Source organism: Pteropus vampyrus, unplaced genomic scaffold (genome assembly GCF_000151845.1).
Source record: "Pteropus vampyrus isolate Shadow unplaced genomic scaffold, Pvam_2.0 Scaffold11, whole genome shotgun sequence".
In the NCBI taxonomy this organism is placed as follows: Eukaryota; Metazoa; Chordata; class Mammalia; order Chiroptera; family Pteropodidae; genus Pteropus; species Pteropus vampyrus.
In genome coordinates, this window is record NW_011888792.1 from 17756819 (window position 1) to 17770005 (window position 13187).

The window sequence follows — 13187 nt, forward strand, 5'->3', positions numbered from 1 at the left end:
TTTGCCGCCTCCTGGCTATGTAGTTGGCACTCCGCCGCGCCTCACCTGTCGCCGCTGGGGCCAACCCGAATGCTCGGTGTGGGCGTGCGGCCTGGCCGCCGCCAGGTAAGGAGGCCCGGGCCCCTAAGCTGGGCTCGCAGCCGGCTGCGCTCCTTCGTGGAGCCCAGGGACTGGGAACCAAATAAAGGCTGTAGGAGTCTGGTGACCGTAAAGCTCCCCCAGGGTGCTGGCAGGAAAGCTGTAAACACGGTTGCATCAGGAGATCGTTCAAGAACAAACGTTAACCTGCGGTTTTCTTATTTAGCTGCCTCCTAAACCGAGCTAGGTCTAGACTCCAAGAACAAGCAGCCACAGGTACAATACTCTGTGAGCATCATGTAAGACTTTTACCTGTCATCTTCCCTGAAAAAGATAAATCCCCACCTCCCACCCCCTACCCGCCGTCACCACTGTCATTATCATCACGACATTGCCACACTTTTGGTTTTACTTTCCTAAAACTGAAGAAATATGAATTAAGAAACTTTAAAAGCATATGTATGAGATTCTTTGTGCAGTATATTATCTAAGATCAACAGCGTTGAGAATCATGTAAATAATTTTTACTTGTGGAATAAGAAAAACACTGTGAAGAACTGAACACCTTTATGCGCTAGTGACAATTTATTCATTTATTAATCAAAAAAATTTTATTTACCGGATGCCAACCGCTTTTAGGCTCTGGGGATACAAGCGTGCATAAAAACTGACAAATCCCCTAGCCGTATGGTGCTTACATTTATAGGAGACAGACAGTAAGTAATAAATATATGGTACATTTCATGGTGATAAGTGCTATGGAGAAAAGTAAAGCAAGGACAGGCTAGAAAGTGTGTGTGTTGGGAGAAAGGGAGGAATAGGATGCAATTTTAAATAGAGTAGTCAGGGAAGACCTCAATGAGAAGGAGACATTTGAGCAAAGACCTGAAGGAGGTAAGGGAGGGAGCCTGATATGTTGGGGAAATAGTGCCTGAGGTGAAATGAGATGCTTGCAGAGCAGTAAGAGTTGGGAGCAGGTAAAGGAGAGCAGGTAGGGTGGGGGAGAAGTGATTGGGGCCAGACCTTGTAGGCCATTATAGGACTCTGGCTTTTATTGTGAAATAGGAAATGGAGCCAAGGAGTGACATGATTGTGACATAATTAGGTTTTCAAAGGATCTCCATTCTCTCTCCCCTTCAGAAGATAGACTAATACATCCCAAAGTAATATATTTTAAACAAAGACATTTTTAAAGCCATATATCAAGATCTCAGAATGTTTATCTTTCCCTAAATTGAAATGTTTATTCCAATAAGGAACATAATAAAACCATACATATATTTTTTTGCTAGGTAATCAGGGCTACATACACAAAGCTGTTTTGCTTCAAAAGACTATAGAGCAAGCATCCCCAACCCCTGGGCCGAAGACCGGTCCTGTCTGTGGCCTGTTAGGAACCAGGCCACACAGCAGGAGGTAAGTGGTGAGTGAGTGGATGAGCAAAGTTTCATCTGTATTTGCAGCCCCTCCCCAGCACTAGCATCACCGCTTCAGCTCCACCTCAGATCATCCGGCATTAGTTTCTCATAGGAGCACTGGTCTCCAGTGCCAAAAGGTTGGGGACCGCTGCTCAAGTGTTAAAGAACCTACTTCCCTAAATCTAATTACTGATTATAAAATATCTCAAAATAGGTCTCAGATGTTACTGGATACTATAATGCTATATTATATTGTTTTCAATACACTAGTACTATTATTCACACATAAGGACCCTTTCATTAGATGTTAGAGTATTTCACTAAATATTAATTAATCATGCTATTAAGTTCTAGGGAGAGTTTTCAAGTCTTGCTATTTTCATTTAACACCTGCTTGATTTCCTGCCAAAGAATCTACTTCCGGATTCAGTGCTAATACCTCTCGAATAGCAATGATTTAGTAGCATATGATGGTCATATCAAGTGTAGCCTTAAACCCAAAGAAGAGAATATGGTGATGGAAAGGTCCCCTCTCATAATGAAATGAGATGTTTTTATTTCTTCTAACGGTAGACACTAGGCTCATTTAAGATGGCCTAGAGGAATATCTTTCAAACATTGTTACTTCTTAATGAAATAAACTAGAATTCAGAAGAAAAAAAAATACACAGTACATGCCACATAAGTACTATTTTGTGAAAATTTTGTTTCAATTATATATGCTTTATTTACTGAGTTGAAGAATTGAGATATAAAAAAATCTTACTTTGAACAGATGTACATCCTTTTCCTTGTTCCCTTACAGTCAAAAAAAGTCTAGACTGACCTAGAACACAGAGAAAGAGTAGAAGTAGGAAATAACATTTTTAAATGTCTATTATGTACTCCATTATTAATCCTTACTAGAGCAGTAGCTATTATTTACATGTTACATATTAAAGAAACTATATTCAGCACAGATTAGTAATTCACCCAAAATCATACAGCTAATAAATGGCCTGCCACTTATTAAAGATATAAACTCAATTTTCTCAGTCAAATATCTTCCCTGGACTTTGTATTTTCTCTCTTAATTGCTACAGCCTATCTCTATTGGTTATAATTATTACATAGCAACTCTGAGAGATCAAAACTCATATTTACCCGATGGTGATGAGGTTTAGAAGACTAATTCTGCTCTGAATACCCCAGATTTTGCTGATATCTAAATTAGGCTTAGTATGTAATCCTCCTAGGCCTTTTATCAAAAAAAAAGTTAACACAGAAATAGACTTAAAGTGGTATCTAAAGGTGTAAATATATATGAGCGCCATTCTCTCTATGAAATATGAAGTAATTTAAACAACAAGCAAATTTTGCTTTGATGAAATGTGATTATATGCAGTCACAGCTTAAGACTTTTGCAGCTTCGAATTAATAAATTCAAATTATACTATCAAATTAGCACAATCATCACACACTTAAATCTATACTAAGGAAAAGTCTACTCGCAGTGTTAGAGAGTAAAGTATTGTTGAAACATTAGCAAAAGTGCTATTGCTTCATTTTAAATACATCTTGCACTTACTGAAAGTGTCATCAACATCACTTTCCTGTTCCTCTACACCCTTTATGCTGCAATGATGGAAGGAAGGAGGTTCAGGTTTGCAACAAAGACCAAAAAAAAAAAAAAAGCTTTGATAGGTTTTGTCTCATAATTCTATAGAAAACTGTCATTTTTTAATTCTTTGACCAATCTAGGGTAAACCTAGTGAATATAGTCAAAATATACAATGTTAAATTTCAGAAGGTAATTAATAAATTGCTATTCTTTTAGTGGATTTTATTTGCTATATTTTTGAAGGGTAGAGAATGAGAGAAAGAACAGTTTCCAAATTTTATAGTAAAGCTCCAACAGTGTACCCAGGAGCAGATGCCTCTGCCTATAGATATCATTCTCTGAGATATATAGTAGATATATAGTAGATCTTCCCTATCAGGAATTGGATGAACCAAAGTAAAGTATCGTAATGGACAAAAGCTATCAAGATTATGTCACTAACTCCCCTTGCTCAGACTCCATGCTTAAAAACAGTGTTAAAAATTATATTTTTACCTTCCATGTAGATATACTTATAAGATGAAAATGTACTTATATGCCTACGTTGAGTACTTTATCATTTTCCTTTCTGCATGCTTTTAATACTTTATTAGTTCCCTTACAGCTGCAGACTGGATGTGAATCCTTTAGCAGTATAACACTATGAGGCTTATAGAATATTAAAATTAGATAGACCTTGAGACAGCCTGAATATAAAGATGGTCAAGTGCAAGTATTGTTGAGGTTAACAAAAAATCCCTGTATTAAAGATTTATTAATACCACTAGATCTTTTATTAACTAAATAAAACCAATGAAGCAGTCTAAGTGATCTTAGGATTCTTCCTTTTTTTTCCATTTTAAATGCTCTACAAAATGTATAATTAGAAATAACATATGATATCTATGAAAAAATTTAATGCTGAACTAGATTATTTTAAATACTGTTTTGAATTGCAATAGCAAAGAAAGATATTTATATTGAAAAGAAATTCAACTATACTTTTTTAAAATCATTATGAAGAGATATATCCATGAACAGGGCTGATAATAATTTTTTAAAAAGAAAATAAACAATACAATAATTCTATAAGAAAACTAACCCAGTAGGTAGTGAAAAATATACTATTAGTGTAAAATTTACTATAATCTCAAGTTATTATAATTTATTCAAAACACATAAACTCTATAAAAGCATACTTATAAATATCACAACATTAGATATAGTGAAGAAAGCATAGTTGGATTTATATCTCAAGAAATGCTTTAGAAGAAATTATTCTACTTTTAATTAGTAATTAGGATATTTCTGGAACATATTTCTTTTCTACTCAAGATCCGATTTTGATGCCCTAAAACAGTTTTTAATATTCTGTAATTCTATAGCATATATGTATTCACAATGTCACGATCGTGACAAAATGCCATTGTTACTGAATAAATAGACATACTACAACTCTTAATAGTCCTGTCAACTCACCATTTAATCCCTACCCATTTTATTATTTTTCAATTACAGATGACATACAGTATTATTTTAGCTTCGGGTGTGCAACATAGTAATTAGACATTTATGTAACTTACGAAGTCATCACCTCAATAAATCTATACTCATCTAAAAGTACATAATTATTACAGTATTATTGACTATATTCTTTATGCTATACTTTACATCCCATGATTATTTTGTAACTACCAATTCGTACCTCTAAATCTCCTCCTCTTTTTCACCAACTTCCTGAACTCCCCGCCCATCTGGCAACCATCAAAATGTTCTCTGTATCTATGAGTTTGTTTCTGTTTGGTTTGGGTTTTTGTTTTGTTCTTTAGATTCTACATATAAGTGAAATCATATGGCATTTGTCTTCCTCTAACTTACTCCACTCAGCACACTATCCTCTAGGTCCATCAATATTGTTGCAGATGAGAAGATTTTATTCTTTTTTTATGGCTGAGTAATATTCCATCGCGTATATATACCACCTGTTCTTTATACATTCATCTATTGATGGACGCCAAGGTTGCCTCCATATCTTGGCTATTGTAAATAATACTGCAATTAATATGTGGATGCACATGTCCCTTTGAAATAATATATTGGGTTTCTTAGGATAAATATCCAGAAGTGGAATTATTGGGTCATTCTTTCTCTCTTGTTGTAACCTTTGTTTTCAAGTCTATTTTGTCTAGTATAAGCATTGCTATCCCAGATTTTTGTTTTGTTTTGTTTTGTTTTGTTTTCATGATATATCTTTTTCCATCCCTTTACTTTCAGTCTATGTGTGTCTTTCAATCTAGAGTGAGTCACTTGTAGGCAGCATAGGTCTTGTTTTCTTATCCATTCAGCCACCCTATCTTTTGATTGGAGCATTCAATCCATTTATATTTAAAGTAATTGTTAACAGATATGTAGGTATTGCTATTTTATTATTCATATTTTTGATCTTTTCTTCTTTTTCATTTTTATAAAGAAGTCTCTTCAAGTTTGTTTTTCTTTGTTTTTTGTTTTTTGTTTTTTGTTTTTGTAATATTGGTTTGGTGGTAATAAACTCCTTTAGCTTTTTCTTATCTAGGAAGCTCTTTGTTTGTCATTCTAAATGATAGCTTTTCTGGGTAGAGTAATCTTGGATGTAGGTCTTTGCTTTCCATCACTTTGAATATCATTTGAATATCTCCTACCAGTCCCTCTGGCCTTCAAAGTTTCTGCTGAGAAATCAGCAGACAGTCTTATGAGATTTCCCTTGTAGGTAACTAAGTGCTTTTCCCTTGTTGCTTTTAAGATTCTTTGTCTTTAACCTTTGGCATTTTAATGATGATATGTCTTGATGTGGGCCTTTTTGGGTTCCTCTTGCTTGGGACTCATCGCACTTCCTGGGCTTGTACGTCTATTTCCTTTTCCAGGTTGGGAAAAGGAAAAAGGTTAAAGACAAAGAATTTTTCTATCATTATTTCTTCAGAAAGCTTCTCAGTCCCCTGCTCTCTCTCTTCTCCTTCTGGTATGAATGATATGAATGATATGATATGAATGATATGAATACTGGTACCCTTGATATTGTCTCAGAGTCCCTTTAACTATCCTCATTTTTTGTTTTGTTTTTTTTCTTTTTGCTCTTCTGATTGTGTGTTTATTCTACTTTATCTTCCAAATCACTGATTCAGTTCTCTGCTTCATCTAATCTACTGTTGATTTCCTCTAATGTATTTTTTATTTTAGTTATTGTAGTCATCTTTTCTGACTAGTTCTTTTTTATGTTTTCTAGCTCCATTTTGATGTTTCCTATGTTTTTGTTGAAGTTCTCACTGAGATCATTGAGCATCCTTATAACCAGTGTTTTGAATTCTTCAACTGGCAGATTGTTTGTCTTCATTTTGTTTAGTTCTTTTTCTGGAGCTCTATTCTATTTTTATATTTGTGACTTGTTTCTTTTTCTCCTCATTATGGCTGCCTCCCTGTGTTTGTTTCTATGTATTAGGTAGAGCTACTATTCTCTCAGTCTTAGTAGAGTGGCCTTATGTAGTAGGTGTCCTGTGGGACCCAGTGGTGCAGTCTCCTTGGTCTTCTGAATTGGATTCTCCAGGTGCGTCCCTTGTGTGGGCTGTATGTGCCCTGCTGTTGAAGTTGAGCTTTGATTGCTGTTGGCATGTCAATGGGAGGAATTGATCCTCAGGTTGATTGGTTGTAAGACTGGCTGGTGACTACAGTGGAGGAACTATTATGCAGGAGCATACCCTATGCAGCAGGATTCACTTTAGCAGGGCTCTGGTGCCTGCCCAGCCTACTTTTTAAGTGTGTTGTCCTCAGATGCAACCCTGAATGGTGCTCTGGTTCAGTCTAAAGCCAGCCACCGAGCATGCTGGCCCTGGGCCTCTGGGAGGGGGCCTAACATAGGTTAAGTTTAGCCCCAGCCTGTACCCTACCCAGGGCCATCTGGCATGAACCACCAAACAATCCATAGATGGCCAACTGTACTGGGCTTGGAGGTGCCTTGTGAGGCCATGCTGTGAACCAAGGTCAGCTGCTGCTAGTGCCAGGCTTGGGGCTGATCAGCAAGAGATAATAGGCATGCCAAGGTTAGATGCTGCTTGTTTGGGGTTTGTTAATCTTGAAAGATTTTAGAAAAGTCCACAGCATGAGCCAAGACAGGCCATTTGTATGGAAAAGCTACTGGAAGTGGCTTGGGTGGGCCTGCAAGTTGGGTGGGGTGAGGTCTCAGGGAATCACCAGGATGAATGGTGTTAGCCAGGTTGTTTGAGACTCAGCTGTGGTGCCTGCCTGCTCACGTAGGCTAGGTGAGGAAGAGCTCAACAAAGGAAAAATGGCTTCTGCCAGTTTTTCCATCTGAAAGAAAGCTGCCCCTGCAGTCCTCCCCCTGAATCCAGACAATTCAGTTCCTCCTTGTATGCCGCTGGTGCCTTTCGAACAACTGCTCTGGTACTGGAGCCCATCAGTGAGAAAGTCCTTTTAAGAGGAACACCTGGGACTCCAGCAGCCTTTCATCTCACTCAGCTACAGTTTCCTCTGGTTTTCACAGCCAGAAGTTGTGGAGATTCTCTTCCTAGCACTAGAACTCTGGGCTGGGCTGGGGGCCTTGTTTGGAGCTGGGACCCCTCACTCCTCAGAGGAGACCTCTGCAGCCAAGATATCGCTCCCGATGTTTAAGCATCACATGTGGCTGTTGTAACAGCCTATTCCGTGTTTCTGCTTCTTCCCTTCTACCATTCTCAATGCAAGTCTTCTATATATCCTTAGATATAGGACTTCTGTTCAGCTATACTTCAGGCGATTCTCAGTGATGGTTGTTTTGTAGTTTAGTTGTAATTTTATGTGGTCATGAGAAGAGGCAAGCATAGCATTTTTTCCTCCACCATCTTGATTGGGAGTCTGTACCCTTTTTTTAACAAAGGAAAGTTGATGATGAAGGCTATTAAAATTTAGTTTTATAGAACTATAAGGGATATCAAGATATAATTTGTTCCAGCAGCCTGCTTCTAGAAAGCACCCTAAAGCTTAATGCAATCAGAAGCAGGAAATAGGCCAATAACAGAAACACTGGTAGTGGTGAGTAAGGAATTTCTGTATATTCTTTCACAGTAATCTTTTCACAATTTACTGGGAATTGAGAGAAGTCTAGTGTGAGGCTGAGGGAATTAGAAGGCTACTATTAGCAAAATAATTTACTTGTAAACACAAGAGCTTTAAGGAACAGAGTGGACATAGGCAAAATGAAACAAAACGAACAAAAAAAAAACCCCTATAATTCTACTTTATTTGTGAAAGCTTTCAGAAGATGCTCCTAAAAGACAAGGGCAAAGATTGTATACCCTACAAAAGTGATATGAAAATAGAGAATTAAGTAAGCATGAGAAAATTCACAGAAGCAACTGTCTACTCTTTAATTGAAGAAAAGGTACAAGGATCTCCATACTCCAGTGTATCAGAGATGAAAATTTGCTAGACTAGAAAAAGAAAATAATACCAAAAATACCATAAGAAGTAAAACTTAACAAAACTTTACAGAAGTAAAAACTTTTGAGTCAGTGGCAAAATAAGTACTAAACTTTTTTAAATATAAAAAATGGAATATAAGAAAAACTGGCAATAAAAGTACAGCCAATGAATGGACTTTTGTTTTCAGCCAATATGGAGACCAGATTTAACCTCCACTTGAAACACACAAAAGAAAAATGAAAAAATATATATATATGTATATATACATATACATATATAATATATATATATATACATACATATATATATATATATATATAGGAAAAAAGTTTTGACCAGATTTAACCTCCACTTGAAACACACAAAAGAAAAATGAAAAAAAATATATATATATACACATATATATGTGTGTGTGTATATATATATACATATATGTATATATATACATATATGTATATATATATATGGGGAAAAAAAGTTTTTCTAGACACTGGACATCAGATAATGAAAGCCAGTATTCTCTAAGACATGGGAAACAAACTAGGTGAGCAATTACTATGGCCTTGAGAGAGTTTTCAAGTGGTGGAATGGGAAGGGTGGGACAGGATGTGAGATCCACAGAAAACCTAGCAGATTCTCTGAGTTGAGGAGATAAAGCCAAAGGTCCAAGGAAACCAAGATGTCTAGAATGTGCAGGGCAGCGTACTGGAGACATGAAAGTTGCACAGAGTTCATCTGCAGGGGATCCCCTCAAGTACTCAGCTGAGTACAGACAGCACATGTGTGTGAAGAAACTATCTTACTTCAGGGATAGAATCATCCAAAGATTTTGGAGATACAGTGGCCAGTATTCAAATGAGGAAAGGATAAATGAAGGTAAAATAAAGACGTTTTCAGACATTAAAAAAAAAAGAAAACCTAAAATAATAAATCACCCAGAGCACCTGCACATGTTAAAAGGCAGAAGGAAAATAATATCAAGTGGAAATAATGATATGTATACCATAGTCCCCCTTATCTTTGGGGGATACATCCCAAGTCCCCCAGTGGATGCCTGAAGCTGTGGGTAGTACCAAACTCTATATATATTATGTTTTTTCCTATACATACATACCTATGATAAAGTTTAATTTATAAATTAGGCACAGTAAAAGATTAACAACAAAACTAATAATAAAATAGAAAAATTATAACAATGTATTACAATAAAAATTAGATGAATGTGCAGCTTCCTCTCCCCCTCCCCCCATTAACCAATCTGTGAGATCGCCACTATGTAACTTATGGGTAGGTAGCACATACAGTGTGGATGTGCTAGACAAAGGGGCGATTCATGTCCTGGGTGGGATCAAGCAGACAGCGCAAGATGTTGTCACACTACTCAGAACACTATGCAACTTAACATTTATGAATTGTTTATTTATGGAATTTTCAACTTAATTTTTTTGAACCTCAGTTGACCGTGGGTAACTGAAACTACGGAAAGCAAAATTGTGGGTTAAGGGATTGCTACTGTACAAAGGAATAAAGAACATCAGAAATGAGGAAATGGAGTTCAAGACCCATGGAGAAATATGGATAACTCACTGTTTAAACAAAAATAAAAATGTATTGTGGACTTCATAAGTTATGTAAAGGTAAATGTATGACGACAGTAATGCAAAGACCAGGTAAAGAAAAGCAGAAGTATGTTATTGTAAATGTCTTAAATATGAAGAGATATACATTTTATATTATATGAAGTGATAAGTCAAGGTAGATTATAATGACAGAACATAAGCCCTAGAGAACCTCGAAAATAGCAACAACAATAAAAGAGCCAAGAAAGGAAATGAAGTAGGATCATAAAAAATATTTGATTGATTCAAAAGAATGCAGAAAAAAAGAAGACCAGAGAACAAAATGGATACAACAAAAAGAAAACAAGCGGAGCATTGTTGCTGAGGAGTCTCACGGATGCGGGCGCTGTTACTCACATTCCGGCAGTGGCGGCAGTGGTCGCGGCAGTGGTCGCGGCAGCGAGGCACTCCTGACGTCACAGTCCCTGCGCTGGTGTAGCCACTGGATCCCTGTGCTCTTCCACCCTCCGCTAGCACCGTGATTGATCAGCTGACCAAAGAGCAGATTGCGGAATACAAGGAAGCTTTCTCCCTGTTTGATGAAGATGGTGATGGCACCATCACAACAAAGGAACTTGGAATTGTCATGAGGTCACTGGGTCAGAACCCAATAGAAGCCGAATTTCAGGAAATGATGGATGAAGAGGATGCTTGACTGTAAGGGCACCATTGACTTTCCAGGATCTTTTACTAAGATGGCTAGAAAAATGAAAGATACAGACAGAGAAGAAGAAATCCGTGAGGCATTCCGAGTCTGACAAGAATGGCAGTGATTATATCACTGTGGCCGAATTATGGCCCGTTATGACAAACTTAGGAGAACAACTAACAGGAAAGCAGATGAAATGATCAGAGAAGCAGATATTGATGGAGAAGGACAAGTAAACTATGAAGAATTAAATCAGATGACTGCAAAACAAAGACCTACTTTCAACTCCTCCACCACTACCTCGAAGAATTGAATTGAATCTTTCACTTACCACTTGCCCCCAAAAAAAATAAAAAATAAAAAATAAAAAAAATCATTTACTCATTTAGTTTCCACATAGCAAAACTGAATGTCAAAAATACCTTCTGTCCACACTCACAAAAAATCTGCATGTATTGTTTTCTTTTTAAATTTTTTTTATGGTGACATTGGTTGCATGTATTGTTTGGTAGTCTTGTCCCCTAAAGATCAAGCTACACATTAGTCTTATGATGTAAATACTTGTACCCCCTTAATGATAAGGAAGCACTTAGTGGACTCTTTGCAGTTCCATTTACTAATGATTAATACACTGGGCTGGCCAGTTTTTCATGCATGGACCTTGACAATTGAGCACACTCAGCATTTGTTTTAAAAATGAAAAAACAAATTCAAAACCTATTCAAATGTATTCTAGTTCAGTTCGTTAGTATAAATTGTCATAGCTGGTTTACTGAAAGCAAACATATTTAAAATTGATTTACTTCAGGATGTATGTAGAAAAATAGGTGAAGGATAAACTTTCTAGACATATTCCCACAAACAGGATGGTCCTCTTGTATTCCCATGTATTCCGACCCGTGGTGACGGTGACACGCCCTGGTGGTATGCCCACGTGTATTGGTTTAGTGTCATCCGCATTGTACTAGAGCAAAATAGGCTGTCACCATTCACACAAATTTTTAAAAAGAAACTTTTACCAAGGGAGCATCTTTGGCCTTTTTCTTTTTAAAACCTCCTGAACCATGACTTGTAGCCAACAGAGGTAGGTTGTTGCTGCGGACTTCAGCATAACCATCAACACTGCTGTTCAAGAAATTATAATTTACATTCATTCCAAGTTGTAAATGCTAGTCTTTTTATTTTTTCCAATAAAAAGATGATTAACTGAGAAAAAAAAGTACACAAGTAACAAGGTGATGATTTAGAACTATGTCAATAATAACATTAAGTATAAATATAGTAAACATTCCAGTTAAAAGGAAAAGATTATCAGATCTGGTATAAAATGCAAGAACCAATTAATTACTGCCTACAGAAAACACATTTAAATATAAATGATAATAGTCTAAAAGTAAAAGTTTGAAAATGATATGTGCTTATACTAATAAAAGGAAGTTGGATTGGTTACATTTATAACAGTCCAAATAAACTTCACAACAAAAAAATATATTATCTGGGATAAATAATGTTATTTCCTAATGACAAAAGGGTAAACTCATCAAGAAGACTTAAGCATCCTAAACACTTAATTATTCACTTAAAAACATGGTGTCAAAATGAATAAAACAAAAACTGATGGGACTGCAAGGAAAAATAGGCAAATCCACAATTATACTCAGAGATTTTAATATCTGCCTCTCAGTTAGATTATGATTGGTGATCTAAGCTATAGTAGAGGTAGAAGCAAAAGGCAGAATGTAGTGCCCTGAGGAGTTAATGGGAGATGAGACAGGAGACAATACCTACAGCCCTTTAGCAAACTATTTGGCTATGTCAAGAATGATATATATAATTGATTTTGGTGAAAGTTGCACAACTTTGACTATAAGAAAAATGAATAAGTTGTACATTTTAAATGGGTGAATTGTATGGTATGCGAGTTGCATTTAAATAAAGCTGTTTTAAGAAAAAGAAAGATATAGGATGAGAACATCGATATAGAAAAGGACACAAGGTAAAAGGAAGAGTTGAGTGCATTTATATGCTGAAAGGTAGAAGCCAATAGACAGTGAAAACTTAAAGAGCCATGTTGTAAGGTTCCTGAGAAGATGGAGAGAATGTCACCTGAATGCTGGGATTTGGACACCCAGGGCAGAAGGGAGCTCAAGATGGCATGGAGGAGGTAAGGAAGAGACACAAGTTTGTGGGTGGGGAGGGCTTGGAAGTGGGATGAGCTCCCATTAATGTCTTGTATTTTCTCTGTGAAGTAGAGCTTAAGACTTCTGAGAATGAAGAAATTCATCTTTCCTGCTTCCCTCTTCAGGTGGAACCCTTTCACAAAAAAGTGAAGGGTAAACCTGAGACAACAAAAGTTTAAGACCAATTGAATTAGAGCCATACAAAATGGGATAGAC

General features: G+C 36.6%; 1 pseudogene; it reads left to right on the top strand.

The window, feature by feature from the left end:
• Positions 1 to 69: 69 nt before the first annotated feature.
• LOC105304856 lies at positions 70 to 11104 on the top strand (annotated as a pseudogene).
• The last annotated feature ends 2083 nt before the right edge of the window (positions 11105 to 13187 follow it).